Source organism: Dendropsophus ebraccatus, chromosome 10 (assembly GCF_027789765.1).
Source record: "Dendropsophus ebraccatus isolate aDenEbr1 chromosome 10, aDenEbr1.pat, whole genome shotgun sequence".
In the NCBI taxonomy this organism is placed as follows: domain Eukaryota; kingdom Metazoa; phylum Chordata; class Amphibia; order Anura; family Hylidae; genus Dendropsophus; species Dendropsophus ebraccatus.
The window spans coordinates 48,552,090-48,571,446 of NC_091463.1; the positions used below are offsets into that span (position 1 = coordinate 48,552,090).

Here is a 19,357-nt window from a genome sequence, read left to right on the forward strand (position 1 = left end):
TGTGCAGCTATAGGACATCCCGTACACAGTGATCAGGATATACACCTGCACCCTCCACGTCTCTGAAGAATTCCCAGGAAGTGAGCACTGCGGAGCTGTAATTTTCTCCCTGGACAACCCCTTTAAAGCATACCTGTCATGATGAACGCCCCACCTAAGAGATTTATTACTAATATCTAGTTTGCAATATGATGGATGACTACTGTTTTCCATTACCTTTTTATAAGCTTACCTCTGTGTTTAAATATGAGAATAATTAGCTTTTACTTAATATTTGGAAATGAAAGCTATAGGGAGTTAGGAGTATACATTAGAGCTATGGTTGGCAGTGAGCTCTATAGTCTTGCATAACTGCTACATATCAATCTAAATTGATGGTTATCTTATGTGTTATTAAAATATTTTCTTGTGTTATTTTAAGGACTGTTATGTATGTGAGTATATAAGAACAGGTGCTGGGCAGGCGTTCTGTGGAAGTCAGGCATTTACACTATCCTTTTAATCCCATGAGGACCTTGTCTGACAAATTTAAGGGTGACGTAGGAGAATCAATACTTCAGGTCTGAAAAATCTCTTATGGATATGCGGATATGTGGCAGTGAAGTCAAAATCCATAGCGAAACCAATGTGTTCTGGATTACCTACTCATAGAGTCAATATAATCAACCCCCGCTACAACGAAACCCCCCACTACAATTACTTCCCCTAGCGTTGCCATGGTAACTATTCCTTGGTAGTTCTTATACACCTGTCCTCCAGCCATGACGTGTCACCATATGTTATTACTGCTGCTGTGGTTACTAGTACATGTAATAATAATAATGATAATGATAATTTATATGGAGCAAACAAATCCTTACAATTGTGAGAGCACATAGACAATCTGATGTTACCGAATTACATACCATTTACTGAGATGAGAGATGAGGGCTCTGCTCATATAATGTTGTGGGGACACATTATTGCTATGCTTATGCTACCGACCCAGTGTGTGCAAAAATATGCTGAGTGCATGGGGATAGAGAGAGGTTTTGGCTTGTTTATTGGTAGCAAATCTGTTCAATGAGAAGAGAAAACAAGGTAGTAACTAGTGATGAGCGGACATCCCGATTTTGTGAACGGTTTGTCTTCACCAAACAAATAACGAACACAGTAGAAGCATACGTTTCAGTCTACGTACATGCGTACAGATTATCAGGTGCAAATTAAATTGTGCAGTTGCCTACGCATTTCATTTGTGTACAGATTGCTTACGGTTCTAGAGCTACGCACATGTGTACAGATTACCAGAGGCAAAGCATACATTACGCAGTTGTGTATGTTCCCCGGTTTTAATATGTTAGAAAATGATCATTATAACCATTGTGATCATCGAACGTATTGTTTGTGAACACGAACAATTAGCGTCATGTTCATGCAAACATACGAACATTTACGAACATGTTTGTTTATCACTAGTAGTAACGTAATCTGGTTTTATGGTCCATTGCAGAATACTTTCCACCTCTTCTCGTAGTTGCTTGCCTCTCTTCTTGGAGCTACTTGCACTATAGTAGAGCAGACCTCTGCAGGCTTTAAAGTCTTTAGGAAGCTGAGAAAAGGCGGCTTACCAGAGGGGAGAGGAACAGGTCACTACATACACATAGCAGCAAAGTGAATAGGCAGCTTTGTGCTGTGCACACTGAGGACTTTATTCCCGCTGCTGGGTTACGTTACTCTTCACATGGTCGGCTTTGAACTGCTAGGAGTTAGAATTTCCTGTGGCTGGAATGCTTACTGTAGCTTTGTTGGTGTCAGCATTTGTAATACAAGGAAGTCTTTATAAGTGTAATAGACAAGCAAGTACCTGACCTTTCCAATAGCAACGATTTCAGTTTTGTAAGTAAGGGCTTGTTCACACAGAGCAAAAGCAGCCGAATTTCTGCGCTGAATCAGCGCTGAAATTTCAGCTGTTAAAATAGGTGCAGAGCTAATTTCCATTGTGTTGAATGGAAATTCTGCTCTGCAGTTCACACGGTGGAATTTCCGCACTGAACTAATCCGCTTTCCGCCAGAAGAATGAACATGTTCATTCTTCCGCTAGTGGAAGCCTATACAAACCAATGGGGCTCTGATTTTCTGTTTCAGCACGGAATACGCACGTATTCAGCGCAGAATACAAGCGTAATACAAGCGGAAATTACGCGCTGAATTAGCGCGGAAATGGGGAAAAAAGGGGGGGAGGAGGATTCTAGTATATATTCTGATATAGTCTAGTTTACTTGCCAAATACTCGCTGAATTTCAGCGCTGAATGCATGCGGATTCAGCGCGGATTCCTCGAGTATTCCGCGCTGAATTTGTCAAGAGCTGATTACGAGCTGAACACTTTCCTAGCGGAATACGCAGGGATTCTGCTTAGGGCGGGTTCACACTACGGAATTCTCGCGGACAATGTCCGCGGAATTCCGTCAGCTGTCCGCCCGCACGGGCACGCGCTTTTCCGCCGGCTCCATAGACACCATTCTATGGGCCGGCGTATTCCGCGATCCGCTGAAAGAAGTGACATGACACTTCTTTCAGCGTATAGCGGAATATGCCGGCCCATAGAATGGTGTCTATGGAGCCGGCGGAAAAACGCCCAGATGTGCGGGCGGACAGACAGCGGAATTCCGCGGACATTGTCCGCGAGAATTCCGTAGTGTGAACCTGCCCTTACATTCTGCTTATAGTCTGCTCGGAATTCAGCGTCAGTTGATTTCAGGCGCAAATATTTCCTCGCGTAATCCGCCCCTTTTACTCTGTGTGAACGTAGCCTTAGGTTACAAACCCACTTGCCGGATCTGCAGCGAGTCTCCATGCTGCGTTTTTGCAGCGAGACTCGCTGCAGATCCCGGCCCTATACTTTTAATGGCAGACAAACACGCAGCAGGGATGTACATCCCTGCTGCGAGTTTGTCTGCAGCCCACCCCATTAACCCCCAGGCCGCCGGAGCTGATACTTCACCTGATCCCGGCTCCGGCGGTTCCCGATGTCTTCAGCAAGCCGGAGCGGGGACCAGGTGAAGTATATGCTCCAGCCAGCCGCCCGCAGCCCCGGCCGCCCGATCGCCCCCCCGCAGCCCCGGCCGCCCGATCGCACACACGCCCCCCCGCATCCCCGATCGCACACACGCCCCCCCGCAGCCCCGATCGCACACACGCCCCCCCGCAGCCCCGATCGCACACACGCCCCCCCGCAGCCCCGGCCGCCCGATCGCCCCCCCCGCAGTCCCGGCCGCCCGATCGCACGCCCCCCCGCAGCACCGATCGCAATGGGCGTGTGTGCGATCGGGGCTGCGGGGGGGCGTGTGTGCGATCGGGGCTGCGGGGGGGCGTGTGTGCGATCGGGGCTGCGGGGGGGCGTGTGTGCGATCGCGGCTGCGGGGGGGCGATCGGGCGGCCGGGCTGCGGGGGGGGGGGCGATCGAGCGGCAGGGGCTGCGGGGGAGGGCGATCGAGCGGCTGGGGCTGTGGGGGGGGCGTGTGTGCGATCGGGGCTGCGGGGGGGGCGTGTGTGCGATTGGAGCTGCGGGGGGGGGGGGCGTGCGATCGGGCGGCCGGGGCTGCGGGGGGGCGATCGGGCGGCCGGGGCTGCGGGCGGCTGGCTGGAGCATATACCTCACCTGGTCCCCGCTCCGGCTTGCTGAAGACATCGGGAACCGCCGGAGCCGGGATCAGGTGAAGTATCAGCTCCGGCGGCCGGGGGGTTAATGGGGCGGGCTGCAGACAAACTCGCAGCAGGGATGTACATCCCTGCTGCGTGTTTGTCTGCCATTAAAAGTATAGGGCCGGGATCTGCAGCGAGTCTCGCTGCAAAAACGCAGCATGGAGACTCGCTGCAGACCCGCCAAGTGGGTTTGTACCCTAAATGTTGCCTTCCTGTCCTGCTCATGTATTAGAACTAGGGATGGTCCGAACCGAATTCGTACGGAGTTCGTACAAACCCGAACCATCCGCAATGATTACCGCTGTCATAGCCATAGGCTGTATCCCAGTTTTCCAGGCGGTCCTCCCGCTGTATCCGCCCGCTGCACGGAGCGGGCAGACAGCGGTAATCCGATGCAGAGCGTTCGGATACGAACCCTAACCTCGCCGGGTTCGGATCATCCCTAATTAGAACGTGTTCTTTTAAGATGTTATCATTTGCCAAAAATTCTTGTATGTCCTTTTACTAGAGTTTGGTGCATAAAGCATTGTAGATTTCTTAGTTTAGCCATTAACCTGCAACATCTAATAGATAACCAGTGAACATTGAGATATGTTTATGACTCTAGGAGAATGTGATGTGTGGGAGAGCAATAAAAAACACCTAACACAACTGCACTAATTTGTATATAATGTGAATAAAACAACCCATTACATACAGTCACAGGATCGCAAAAAGCTTAAGCTGGGTTCACATTGCGTTTTTGCAATCCGTTTAACGTACACATTTTATGGAAAAAAACTGATTAAAAAAACGGATGCAATTGTGTGTCATCAGTTTGGATCCGTTCTTCCATTATATATAAAAAAAAAAAACAGATCAAAACAACTGCGTTTTTTTAACGGAAACAAACGTAGTGTTTACTACGTTTTCCTGTCTGTTAAAAGTAACCAATTAAAAACGGACACGAACAGATTGCAAAAACGCAGTGTGAACCAAGCCTAACTTCATGTTACAAACTGAGTAATAAATTTGCAGGAAAGGTACCTTCATTTACAGCCAGAGGGAATGTTCTCCTTGGATGATAATCTGATAAATGTAGCCGAAAGAATGTGTACTGCAAGGGAGACAACAGAAAGCAGTGCTTGCTTGTATTTAATATAGACATTGCATGGAACTAAACTTTATGATGAAAAGCTTTTAACATTTTGTACATGGGGGGCCTCCAGCTTTGTGATGGCAGGCTAGGCACGTACAGTTTAGTCTGAACATTTCTTAGTGATAGCAGGATACTGATCATACTGATATGAAATCTTTAGTTTATGGCAAAATAAAAAGCTTCTATATTTTATTACAAATAAATCAGGGCATGTAAAGCCCTGTTCATACCTGTATGCAAAGGTCCCCATCACTGATTTCCGCCAAGATCCTTGACACGGCATACAGAGTTATTTTGTCCAGTAAAATTCCAGACACCTTGACTGAAACCTAATGAGCCCCACTATAAGTGATGAGGTCTGTTTGCTGGCATGTTTCTGTCATTTGACAGATCTGTCACTTTGGTTATTCTGTTTCTAGGATGGAGCAGAACAGAACAATGGAAAGGCCTAAGGACATCTTAACAGGGCCTGTCCTGAGGCTGCAAACAAGTGCTTATCGGCGGCATCAACGCTCCTCTGCAGATTCTTTCCATGGCTCAATAACTCATGCACACAGCCCATGAGAACAATAGCTGGATCATTTGTGCGGTCCTTTAATTTCATTGTAGTCGACCATACATACCTATGTGCATGGAAATATGTGAGACCAACTAACAATGATTTTATAGGCTGCATAAAATTTGCGATCAGCTAATGAATAATCGTTTTTGTTTGTCAGTTGTTTGCTGGTCCTTATACAGTGATCAGCAATGAGCATTCCTAGCCTTAAAGCGACTCTGTACCCACAATCTGTCCCCCCCAAACCACTTGTTCCTTCGGATAGCTGCTTTTACTCCAAGATCTGTCCTGGGGTCCGTTCAGCAGGGGATGCAGTTATTGTCATAAAAACAACTTTTAATCCTCCAGCACTGTGTCTAACGGCCGGGACTTACATTTGTATATGAATTAGGCTGGCACCACCTCTATGTCCTTCCTCCCCACCCTCCTCGTCATTAGGAATGCTCCAGGAACATTTACTGCTGTTTGAGCTTTGCACAGGTGTATTAACAATCCAGCCCATGTTCATTATACACACAGGTGGGGAATAGGAAGCAATCTGCCTGGAGCATTCCTAATGATGAGGAGGGCGGGGAGGAAGGACAGAGAGGGTGTGCCAGCCTAATGCATATACTAATGTAAGCCCCGGCCGTTAGACACAGCTCTGCCGGATTAAAAGTTGTTTTTATGAGAATAACTGCATCCCCTGCCGAACGGACCCCAGGACAGATCTTGGTCAGATTGTGGGTACAGAGTTGCTTTAAATCAAATGCAAATGTGAACAAGCTCTTTACGATCCACCACTTCTGCCTGATTGTCGCTGTCAGAGGTAGTCAGTAGCGCTGGCAATTTCTGAAACTCCCATTGACTGTGCTGGGAGTTGAGTAAACAGCACATACTGTACACATGAGAGAACTGTACTGGTGTAAAGGCTATGGACACCTTTAACAGAGAAGTCCTGTGAAAGTAAAAAAAAAACTGAATAAAAGAGGGGGGAGGGGTGCAGGAACATAATAAACAATGTATACTTACCAGTCCCCATGCCTCCGTAGTGCTGTTCTTGGGTCCCGCTGACAGCCACCTGCTAAAATTTCTGTCTGTAAACTGGGTACATCACATACCCAGCTGAGTGATTGTGTTATGGTGGTCTTACATGGAGCGATAATTTGCCCGATCGCACGATTAATGATTTTGAATGAACAATGTTTTTTTATAACGATCAGCGTTTAGACGGAATGATACATCGTATGGAAAAATCGTTATGCGATCGCTTAAGCCTGTCTCACACATAGGTGAAATCGTTGAAAGAATGTTTACACGGAACGATAACGATGATTTGAGAATATGTTGAAAGATCAAAATGAACGATTTTTCGCTCTTCGCTTGATCATTCGCTGCGTTTACACGTACGATTATCGTTCGAATTTGATTGTTATCGTGTAAATTCGAATGATAAATTGTTCCGTGTAAAACCACCATTACTCACTTTTTGGCGGGCAATCATTCAGCTGGGTACGTGATGTTACAGCTGGATTGGAGCTACAGGGCACAAGGATAATTAAGTAGACTTTGTTTATTGTGTTCCCGCACCCTTCCACCCTGCTTTTTTTTTTTTTTTTTTTTTTAACTTTCATGTTATTTCTCCTTTTTAAAAAAGTTTTTTTTTTTTTTACTTGACAAAGTTTACAATGTAGTCATACAGCTACATGGAAGCTGCAGGAGCCAATTGAACATTTGTGATCAAATCCAATGACATAAATGATTTTTGGCCAAAGTACATGTAGTGCATCGTCATCACCAGAGTCACCAGGCTGGGATATAACTGGCTGACATTTCTTCCTCTGCACACATCTCCAGGTGATTCTCTCCAGGGGAATCCCTATTGTCTGCATTCAGGTGGTAGACAGTTCTGGCCTCAGGCAGGCTAGCTCATACTAACTCCACCTCCATTCTTAGCTTATTCTTCTTTGTGTAATAAAATATACTGTATATTCTAGTTATCTGGTTTTGAATGCTTATTTATTGCTTATTAAGTTCACATTTCTCAGATGATCACATATACACTACCGTTCAAATGTTTGGGGTCACCCAAACAATTTTGTGTTTTCCATGAAAAGTCACACTTATTCATAAATTGTGAAATGAATAGAAAATAGAGTCAAGACATTGACAAGGTTAGAAATAATGATTTGTATTTGAAATAACATTGTTTTTACATCAAACTTTGCTTTCGCCAAAGAATCCACCTTTTGCAGCAATTACAGCATTGCACACCTTTGGCATTCTAGCTGTTATTCTGTTGAGGTAAGCTGGAGAAATTGCACCCCACGCTTCTAGAAGAAGCTCCTACAAGTTGGATTGGATGGATGGGCACTTCTGGCGTACCATACGGTCAAGCTGCTCCCACAACAGCTCAATGGGGTTCAGATCTGGTGACTGCGCTGGCCACTCCATTACCGATAGAATACCATCTGCCTGCTTCTGCTGTAAATAGTTCTTGCACAATTTGGAGGTGTGTTTAGGGTCATTGTCCTGTTGTAGGATGAAATTGGCTCCAATCAAGCGCTGTCCACTGGGTATGGCATGGCGTTGCAAAATTGAGTGATAGCCTTCCTTATTCAGAATCCCTTTTACCCTGTACAAATCTCCCACCTTACCAGCACCAAAGCTACCCCAGACAATCACATTACCTCCACCATGCTTAACAGATGGCGTCTGGCATTCTTCCAGCATCTTTTCATTTGTTCTGCGTCTCACAAATGTTCTTCTTTGTGATCCAAACACCTCAACCTTGGATTCATCAGTCCACAACACTTTTTTCCAGTCTTCATCTGTCCAATGTCTGTGTTGCCCATCTTAATCTTTTTCTTTTATTGGCCAGTCTCAGATAAGGCTTTTACTTTGCCACTCTGCCCTGAAGCCCAAAATCCCGCAGCCGCCTCTTCACTGTAGATGTTGACACTGGTGTTTTGCGGGTACTATATAATGAAGATGCCAGTTGGGGACCTGTGAGGCGTCTGTTTCTCAAACTAGAGACTTTAATGTGCTTATCTTCTTGCTTAGTTGTGCAACACGGCCTCCCACTTCTTTTTCTACTCTGGTTAGAGCCTGTTTGTGCTATCCTCTGAAGGGAGTAGTACACACCGTTGTGGGAAATCTTCAATTTCTTAGCAATTTCTCTCATGGAATAGCCTCCATTTCTAAGAACAAGAATAGACTGTCGAGTTTCAGATGAAAGTTCTCTTTTTCTGGCCATTTTGAGCGTTTAATTGACCCCACAAATGTGATGCTCCAGAAACACAATCTGCTCAAAGGAAGGTCAGTTTTGTAGCTTCTGTAACGAGCTAGACTGTTTTTAGATGTGTGAACATGATTGCACAAGGGTTTTCTAATCATCAATTAGCCTTCTGAGCCAATGAGCAAACACATTGTACCATTAGAACACTGGAGTGATAGTTGCTGGCAATGGATTCTATACACCTATGTAGATATTGCACCAAAAACCAGACATTTGCAGCTAGAATAGTCATTTACCACATAAGCAATGTATAGAGTGTATTTCTTTAACCCTTAGGCGACCCTGGACGTACCCGTACGTCCAGGGCTGCCTCCCAGCGTTCTGAACCGCCGCGATCCCGGGTGCTGCATGTAGCCCGGGATCGCGGCTATTAGTGGGAATGGTGTGATCGCCGTGCCCACTAATCAGGTAATCGGAGGCAGCTGTCAAAGATGACAGCTGCCTCCGATTACCGGCTGCAGCACTTCCCTGGTGTCTAGTGGGTGAGATCGCTCCTCTGGGACGTTGTCCCGGAGGAGCGATCTCTGTGCCTGATGCCGACCGGGGATCTCTCCAAGATGGCGCCGTCCCCGGCTCTGCACTCGTTTGTTTTCAGCTGCAGCAGCCGAAAGCAAACGAGTGCCGATCTCATTGATCTTTGCTGTATAACTATACAGCAAAGATCTCAATGAGAGATCTGAGTGCATATACTAGAAGTCCCCCAGGGGGGCTTCTAGTATAAGTGTAAAAGTAAAAATAAAAGTGATGTTATAAGTAAAAAGCCCCCTCCCCTAATAAAAGTCATAATCACCCCCCTTTTCCCATGTTATAAATAAAAAAAACCAAATAAATAAATAAACCTATTTGGTATCGCTGAGTGCGTAATTGCCCAAAATATTAATTAATCACATTCCTGATCTCTCACGGTAAATGGCGTAAGCGCAAAAAAATCCCAAAGTGCAAAATTGCCAATTTTTTGGTTGCATCAAATCCAGAAAAATTGTAATAAAAAGCGATCAAAAAGTCGCATATGGGCAATCAAGGTACCGATAGAAAGAACACATCATGGCGCAAAAAATGACACCTGACACAGCCCCATAGACCAAAGGATAAAAGCGCTGTAAGCCTGGGAATGGAGTGATTTTAAGTGACATATATTTGTTAACAATGGTTTGAATTTTTTACAGGCCATCAGATACAATAAAAGTTATACATGTTATATATCGTTTTAATTGTAACGACTTGAGGAACATATATAACAAGTCAGTTTTACCCCAGGGCGAACGGCGTAAAAACACAAAACCCCCCAAATAAAAAAAAATGCGTTTTTTTTTTTTTTTTTTTCAATTTCACCACACTTTGAATTTTTTTCTGGTTTCGTTGCAAAGTACAATTAGTGGCGCAAAAAACAAGGGCTCATGTGGGTTTTTAGGCGAAAAAATGCAAGTGCCATGGCCTTTTAAACAGAAGGAGAAAAAAATGAAAATGCAAAAATTTAAATTGCCCGGGTCCTCTAAGGGTTAAAGTTAGGACTAGTTTAAAGTTATCTTCATTGAAAAGTACAGTGCTTTTCCTTCAAAAATAAGGACATTTCAATGTGACCCCAAACTTTTGAACGGTAGTGTATCTATCTAAAAGATGGTGATGTTTCAGATACTAGACCTCTAGTTCTTATATTAGTAGGCTATTCACCCGTACCAGAACCTCCTCTGCCCCAATCACACAACTAGTTTTTCTGTGGTCCCATCATTATATTGTAGTTACGTCTTCTTGTTCTATCATTCCCTCTATTTACTGCGTTAACACGCTATACAACGAAGCAGGATTTGACATACAGGGTTAACACATTACCAGCCTGAGCTGTAAATGTGCCACAGGTTTCTAATGTACATAGCCTGATATTGGTGAATGCTGGAGAATGCCCTATGTACTGTATATAAAGAGCTTAGTGTAAGATGCTAGCTGCTTTTCAGGAAAGATCTGTGTGCCTCCTTGGTTCCCTACTACTCCCCCTACACAACTCCTCCCTGCCCATTAATAAGATGGACATTCCTGGCATGTCACAGGAGACTGGAGAGTTTTGGCAGGCAGGAGTTTTCTCAGCTGCTTACTCACCTATTAGCAGCCAGAGTATTAAACCTCTGCAAAAAGAAGGAGATTGCTAGTCTAAATGACTGTAAGGAAGTGACAGAAGAGAACTGTGGACCTGGGGTATGTACTTATGTCTTTTTATTTGTAAGATTACAGCGCAATCCTGTAAGTAGTTAAGCCTGGCTCTGCTACATCTGGGAGTATGGTATACTCAATACAAAGTAGTAGAGTTGTGTGATTAATGTAGATAAGTATTGTGTGAAAGATCCAAAGACTGGTGCTGGTAAGAACTATAGGGCAGAATTGTGCCAGATGCATGAAATATCTAATGATGTCATCCAGCTAGAAGTGACCAGACAGTCTGTGTATAGTACAGCGGCTTGACTCAAAGTGGGGATAGTCAGCTTACAATTGCCAGCTTGCTTGTTTGCACAGACAACATTCTAAGCTGTGTCCCAAAATGTTTCCTTAAGAGACCAGCTTTAACTGGCAGGTTATTTGTCTAGACAGGGTATAGCAGACAGACGCTAACACATTTGCTAAATGATTCTCCAGTTTAAGGGGTACTCCAACAAAAAAAATCTTTCAAATCAATTGCCAGAGATTTGTAATTTACTTCTGTTACTTTCTACTTCTCCTGCACGAAGTGGCATATTCTTTCCAGTCTGACACAGTGCTCTCTGCTGCCATATCTGTCCAAGACAGGAACTGTCCAGAGCAGCAGAGGTTTTCTATGAGCATTTGCTGCTCTGGACAGTTCCTGTCACGGACAGAAGTGGCAGCAGAGAGCACTGTGTCACATTTAAAAGAATATGTAGTTTCCTGCAGGACATACAGGAGCTGATAAGTACTGGAAGACTGGAGATATTTTTAACAGAAGTAAATTACAAATCTCTGGTACTTTTTGACATCAGTTCATTTAAAGCTTGTACCGTTAGCTGCTTTTAATCCAAGATCTTTCCTAGGGTCTGTTCGGTAGGTGATAGTTATTGTCCTAAAAAAGACAACTTTTAAGTTTGCAGCCCTGTGTCAAATTGGCGTGGCCTAGAGTGTGTGTGCCCAACCCTTGCACCGCCTCTCCGTCCCTCCTCCCTGCCCTCCTCATCACTAGGAATGCTCTGGGCAGGATTATTCCTATTCATCATTTGCCTGAACACTGCACATAAGCCTTAACCATCCAATACATGTGCAGTGTTCACACAAGTGATGAATAGGAAAAATTCTGCCCAGGGCAGTCCTAATGATGAGAAGGACGGAGAGGAGGGACATAGAGGCGGTCCAAGCCTAGGGCACACACACACACTCTAGGCCATGCCAATTTGACACAGGACTGCAAGTTTTTTATTTATTTTTTATTATTATTCACAATCTTAAAAAATTCCCAAAAAATAGGGATGCAGCCCTAATTACATCAGTATACACAATTTCTACCCCAATCCCCCCCATCCCCCCCGTCCTGGGACGGAGCTGCCCAAAAAAAGACAAAAGAAAAAAAAAAAAAGAGATCTGTTCTTTCTCAGTTGTTGAACTTTACCTGAAACACCAACATTATGACCACGAAGCCCTAAGCCAAGTCTGACCAATCCTTCTACCCTATAACTAAATATTGACACAGGGCTGCAAGTTTAAAAGTAGTTTTTTAGGACAATAACTGCATCACCTGCCGAACGGACCCCAGGACAGATCTTGGATTAAACAAAGCTATCTGATGGTACAATCTGTTTGGGGGGGGTTCAGATTGTGGGTACAGAGTTGCTTTAAAATATATATTTTTTTCACTGGAGTACCCCTTTAAGGGGGTTTCTGACTAGCACTAAATGACTAAAAATCTACTTATTATTGAGATTCTGAGCGATTGCTATACTAGTCTCCCCTCTGTACCTTGTTACAGAAGGGTGATAATATTTCCTCCCTGGGTACATGACTGTGGCATTGTGCATAGAAAAAATGTTAACAACTTTTGTCAGTGATTTTCATTAACAGTTCATCCCTACATGGAATTGTGCCGCTAACAAATCAGTATGGCAGTGGGCATGTGACTCGTAAATTGCCAAAGATCTTTTATAACTTCATGCATATCGCTTTATATTTTTATGTTGAAAACAAAAGGCAGTAAAAGTCATGTTGGATGAGTGGATAGCCATACAGACTACAATGTGTCCCCATAATTTGATGCCTTCTCTGCTTCCCTTACATTCTTGATTATCCCTCTTGGCTCTTGGCATTGTCTGGGTTTCTTTTTTTAACACTTTTAAATGAGAACTTCTTTGTTTCCAAGGTAAGTAATATCCTTCTGCAGTATTGTTTAATGTCCTGTTAAAAAAAAAAACCCTGGCACGTAAAACAAGAAAAAAAAAGTTAGTTTTGTAACATAATACAGGCAGGTAAAGGTTTCCTAGCTGGATTAAAAACTGTAAAAAAAAAAAAAAAAAAGAATAAAATAAGCTTAGTGATTCCCTGCTGTAACTATTCCGACACTGCCTGGGTCCTCAGTGATCTCCCCTTCCTGGTACCCAGTGTCAGTACACAGGAAATGCCTACTCAGCCAATCACTGGCCACAGTGGTGACCATCTTCTGTATGCTCAACCATCTGAACAAATCCCCTCTATATGCTGCAGATTTTATTGCAGCTTTTGACTTCAGTATTGAAAACAATGGAGACAATCTCACAAATCTGACTCATATGTTTTGTTGCAGACTTTTCAGCAAATTACCTAAAATTTTAAAACATTAGTGGCATTTGTAGTAACTTTTGACATGTCTGATAATGTCAAAAGTTACTACAAATAACAGTAATGCTTTAAGTAACAAATCTGACCCTTGTGAACTTGTGCTAAATTTGCTGAACACTGCTTTTTACGGACAAGGTATCCACAAATGTTATTTACTTGGCCTAAGGCAGCTAAATCACAGTTCACACAAGTTTACATAAGACAAGCTGCATGTTAACAAATTTTTACATGTGGCAGTAAAGAATGGGTTAATGAATATTTGGGTATGTTCACCCAAGGAAATTCACAGCATGTAATCAGCAAGTTTTAGTACCCACTTTTTTCTTTTAGTCTTCGAGCACAACATAAAAATCTGGACCGTTATATCTGCAATGGAGTTCACATTCGTAGCACTGGATGCAGACTTACACACTGCGGGTTTTACTTGTGGATTTTTTTGGATGAAGTCTGAAGCCTATTCACAACGTGTTTATATAAAGGATTCTTGCTTTGGACTGGCACTTCCCACATGATGTAGCTTTTCTAGTTGGAAAAAAAAACTTTACTTTTTTAGTCATTGTGGTGGCTATTGTAGCATAAGTTGCTTTCTGAATGAAAGATGGCAGCTTCATGGACGCTATATTCCCAGAGGGGCTGAGAAGTTGGAGCCAGCTTGGTGAATATTTACTTTTATAGGTGGTGAGAAGCCAGTAATGAAGTCTAAATATGGAAAATGTCTTACTCCCTTTCCCAGCCCTGATTCCCAGAACCCACTGATGGAATTGGCCTATGCTGCGTTTACACAGAACGATTATTGTGCGAATTTGCACGATAACGATCGAATTTGTACGATAATCGTACGTGTAAATGCAGCAAACGATCAAGCGACGAGCGAGAAACCGTTCATTTTGATCTTTGAACATGTTCTCAAATCGTCGTTGGTCATTCGCAAAAAATTCGCAGATCGTTCTGTGTAAACAATCGTTCACCGATTTAACCTATGTGAGAGATAGGCTTAAGCGATCACAAAACGATCGCAAAATGATTTTTCCGTATGATATATCGATCCGTCTAAACGCTGATCGTTATAAAAAAAATTGTTACTTCGAAATCATTCATCGTATGATCGGGCGAATTATCATTTCGTGTAAACGCAGCAATACTGGCTGTGAGTGTGTATTGTAGTTTCTAGGATTAGGTCTCCAGGTAATAGTATATGTTTTGCATTTTAAGTGATTTAGTAAATTGGCCTTTTCCTCATATTGTTCTGTCAGTAGTCATAATATTTAACATAGTAACATAGCCCTGAATTGCTGCAGTTATGTACTTAAAGGGAATGTGTCGCCAAGTAAAAAAAATTTTTGAAAGTGTTAAAACTGAATTTGTTATTTTTTTTATTAATTTATATGTGTTTTTAATTTTTTTAACATGTCAGTAAATATGAAAAATTAACAATCGAATTTTTCATTTTTCCCAGTGATGGCCACCAGGGGGAGCTCCAGCAGGAAACTGCTGGTAAAAGCAGCCTGAAAAAGGGATGCTGAAAAAAAAGAGGCAGTCCCTGCTCAGCTGCTGTGACATCATCACCTCCCCCCTCTTTTCACAAAAGAACAAAGAGGGGAAAGGTGATATTATGTGTACTGTTGGGCATCGCCATTTTGTTGTTGTCTGCACAGCAGTACAGCTAGAAGAAGCATGTGACACTGAGGACACCAGAGAACAATAGCCTGTACTCTCCTGTGTGTCTGTCTACATATCTATCTATCTATCTATCTATCTATCTATCTATCTATCTATCTATCTATCTATCTATCTATCTATCTATCTATCTATCTATCTAGCCTACCTGTGCAATGTGTGACACTGCAGACACCAGCGAACACTAGCCTGTATATGTGTGTGTATATATATATATATATACACACATATAATATATAAATATATATTTATTTACAGGCTAGTGTTCGCTGGTGTCCGCTGTGTCACACATTTCACAGGTAGGCGGGATATAGAGACAGGGGGTAGAGGCTGGGGTGATGGGAGGGAGAGGCTGGGGTGACAGGGGGCAGAGAGGCTGGGGTGACAGGGGGCAGAGAGGCTGGGGTGACAGGGGGCGGGGAAAAGTGGGGGGCACAGGGAGAAGGCACGGTAGAGGCAGGCTGGTTTCCCCCAGAACAGGGCAGCACGGTGGCTCAAGTGGTTAGCACTCTCCGTGTCTCTCCGTGTTTGCGTGGGTTTCCTCCCACACCCAAAACATACAGATAGGTGAATTGTGAGCCCTAAAGGGGACAGGGAGCAATAATTGGCAAAAAAAACCAAAACAAAAACGATGTAAAGTGCTGCGGAATCTGTGTGCGCTATACAAATAAAAGCATTATTATTATTATTATAACAGTTACAGGAGGTGGTGGGGGTGAGAGTAGGTGAAGGGGTGAGAGTAGGTGAAGGGGAGAGAGGAGAAGATGATGGGGGTGAGAGGAGAAGATGATGGGGGTGACAGAGGAGGTGAGGGGATGACATGTGTGACAGGAGGGGATGATGGGAGTGACAGAGGAGGTGAGGGGATGATGGGGGTGAGAGGAGAAGATGATGGGGGTGAGAGGAGAAGATGATGGGGGTGACAGAGGAGGGGTTGATGGGGGTGACAGAGGAGGGGATGATGGGGGTGACAGAGGAGGTGAGGGGATGACATGTGTGAAAGGAGGGGATGATGGGAGTGACAGAGGAGGTGAGGGGATGATGGGGGTGACAGAGGAGGGGATGATGGGGGTGACAGAGGAGGGGATGATGGGGGTGACAGAGGAGGGGATGATGGGGGTGACAGAGGAGGGGATGATGGGGGTGACAGAGGAGGGGATGATGGGGGTGACAGAGGAGGGGATGATGGGGGTGACATTGGAGGTGAGGAGATGAGGGGGTGGATTTAACATCGGGGATCTAATCGGCGCAGAATAATCCTATTCAGACCTGAGAGGGATCCGGGCAGCTGTCAGAGAACCAGGCCGGCGAGGAGTCGGGGTGCGCGCTCCGGGCTGTGACAGGAGTGGAATGCAAACCGGAAGATGGGGCAGCCCCGGCATCCATCGGCCGCCGCCGCTGTTTCCACCTGGTGGCCCTGGATGCCGGGGCTGCCCCATCTCCCAGTCTGCATTCTGTTACAGCCCGGAGCGCGCACCCCGACTCCTCGCCGGCCTGGTTCTCTGACAGCTGCCCGGATCCCTCTCAGGTCTGAATAGGATTATTCTGCGCCGATTAGATCCCCGATGTTAAATCCACCCCCTCATCTCCTCACCTCCTCTGTCACCCCCATCACGATGCTGCCGCACCCGGGTCCGGCAGCCGCAGGGGGGACAGCATGCAGCAGGGGGGACGCTACTGTGCCCTGCTCCTCCAGCGATCAGCCTGACTCTCTCCATCCCCCCGCAGCATGCTGCTGGGGGAAAGGAGAGAGCTGCGGTGACTGGTGCCGGGACATTGCTGGGTGATAGCAGTGTCCCGATACACCCAAAGCACAAGTTTATTTACTTTCTCCCACTCCGGCGGGGGGTGGGGGGTGGTGCAGAGAGAGCGCTGCACACACAGATCTCCTGTCTCTCTCTCCTCCCTGGTTCCCGTGCCGCCCGTGCCGGGACTTCAAGAAAATGGTGCCGCCACCCACCCCATGTACTTCAGCTGTGTACTGCGCATGTCTATGCGCATGCGCAGTACACAGCGACGGAACCTCAATGTAAGTGAACCAGACGGACTCCGTCGGTTCACTCTAATGATCTGGAGGTGCCGTATAGCGTCTGTGTGTGTGCAGTGAAATGACGTCACACACAGACACTATAAACATGGCAGCCCCCTGTGCAGGAGTAAATTTTATTAAAAATAATCAAACACTAAGTTAAAAAAAAAAAAAAAAAATCCAACACACTTATTTGATCTTATTACTTTTCATTAAAAAATTTCCAAAAATGTGACACTGTCCCTTTAAGTTACTTAAAGAACGATTTACACTGTAGCTGCCCTAGTCTTCTCTAGCGGTCATAAATACAACTTTATACAATGTCTGGAATGTTAAATTGAGGAGATTATTGGCTCTATAATGGCTGTTGAGACACAACCCCCTACCTGCCTCAATACCTGCACTCACTATAACACTTCAATTATGGCTTGTTTCTTCAAAATATCCTATAAATGCCCACAAGGCCTTAAAGGGAGTGCGTCATGAGAAAATTACCTGTTAATACCTAGTTTTATGTTAAACCTAGTTTTTAAGTTAAATTTTTTTCTTCTAATTTTTTTAAATTTACGCGTTACTACGTAAAAAATTAATATGTTGCAGTTTTTACTCTGACCACCGAGTTTAATAATAGACAGAGACATCACAGCATTCTCCTTATTATCATCACAGGCAGGATTACTATGAAATGTGACTCCTACATTTTTGAGTCTTCTCTCTTAAAATGAACCCGTCACTATGAAAATGCTACCTAAGCTATCAGCATTGTTTTATAGAGCAGGAGGAGCTGAGTAGACTGATTTATTTTAATTTAACTTGTAATTTATTGATTGAAATCTCTGATGTTTCCATGCTAAGGAGTCCGGTCCATTGAGTGACACCGCCCACTGGACTCCTTAACACAGAATAAGCAGAGAACAATAAGCAGGAAATCAACATGTTATAAGGTATACTGAATCTTTTCCCACAAAGTTATTTCACAATCTACTCAGCTCCTCCCGTTCTCCCGTTCTATAACATGATGGCAATCGATTTGATAGTCTTGTCTTGGTGAACATTTAAAGGAGAAGTCCAGCGAAAATTTTTATTAAGGTATTGTATTGTCCCCCAAAAGTTATACAAATCACACACTTATTACGGGAAATGCATATAAAGTGCTTTTCCCCCTGCTCTTACTACTGCATCAAGGCTTCACTTCCTGGATAAAATGGTGATGTCCCGACTCCCAGAGCTGTGCGGGCTGTGGCTGCTGGAGAGGATGATGGCAGAGGGATGCTCAGTGTCCCTCCTGTGCCCTGTGTCCCTCAGTGTCCCCCTGCCATCATCCTCTCCAGCAGCCACAGCCCGCACAGCTCTGGGAGTCAGGTCGTGACATCACCATTTTATCCAGAAAGTGAAGCCTTGATGCAGTAGTAAGTGCAGGGAAAAAAACACTTTATGTGCATTTCCCGTAATAAGTGTATATTTGTATAACTTTTGGGGGACAATACAATACCTTAATAAAAAATGTTGCTGGACTTCTCCTTTAAACGAATATCCTGCCACCAGATGCACAAATAAAAGGCCTATATGCATCCTTGTTTCAGTACCTTTTTGCTTTGCCAATTTTGCCTCTGGTAGATTACCCAGAATTGCGGACCATCTGCTCCTAATTTCCGCAACCAATCGCTTTCTGGAAGAATAACCTGCGTATACTCTTAGCTGGTTCCTCATAGACAAGGTTATAATTACCATTTCCATCAATATGCTCCTGGCAGTCAGAGGAGAGCATCATTATTGCCTGGAGATGGCATGTTATAGCTTGCATGCCTTGTGTAAATGTCGCTGTGAGCAGTATCCCTTACCAGTCATCTTGCTGACACGCTGCATAAAGAAGCGCTATTGTTAATCTTACCCACTTATTACCCCTCTACTATTAGAGTCATGTGGATAACTAAGCAGTGTTCTGTATGGTATATTTCTGTTCATGGCAGATGTTTAGCATCTATTATTTCAAGTCGTTTAAGCCTGTTCTTGTGATTGTTAGCCGTGAGGAGCAGCCAATGAGCTGGTATTTAGTAGGAGTGAGTGGTTCTTAGTCATGTGAGTCTGGCTGTGTTTAGTACACAACTACAGGTAACCCTCCAGGTGAGTCACTATGAAGTAATGGAAATTACATGGAATTATCGTCTGCTTTCTTTTTCTGTCTTTA

The 19,357-nt window shown here is 44.2% G+C and overlaps 1 protein-coding gene across 2 annotated transcripts in view; it reads left to right on the forward strand.

Annotated features, from left to right (window-relative positions):
• Nucleotides 1–19,357, forward strand: part of LOC138802846 (ligand of Numb protein X 2-like) — a 68,161-nt gene that overhangs the window by 6,995 nt on the left and 41,809 nt on the right. Inside the window, exon 1 of one of the 2 annotated variants that reach the window (XM_069986548.1) lies at nucleotides 10,828–10,850. The exons of the other annotated variant lie outside the window; for it this stretch is intronic. The gene's annotated coding sequence lies outside the window, so the exon portion shown is untranslated. Of the gene's footprint in view, nucleotides 1–10,827; nucleotides 10,851–19,357 lie in introns of those variants that run through there. 2 annotated transcript variants of the gene reach the window in all.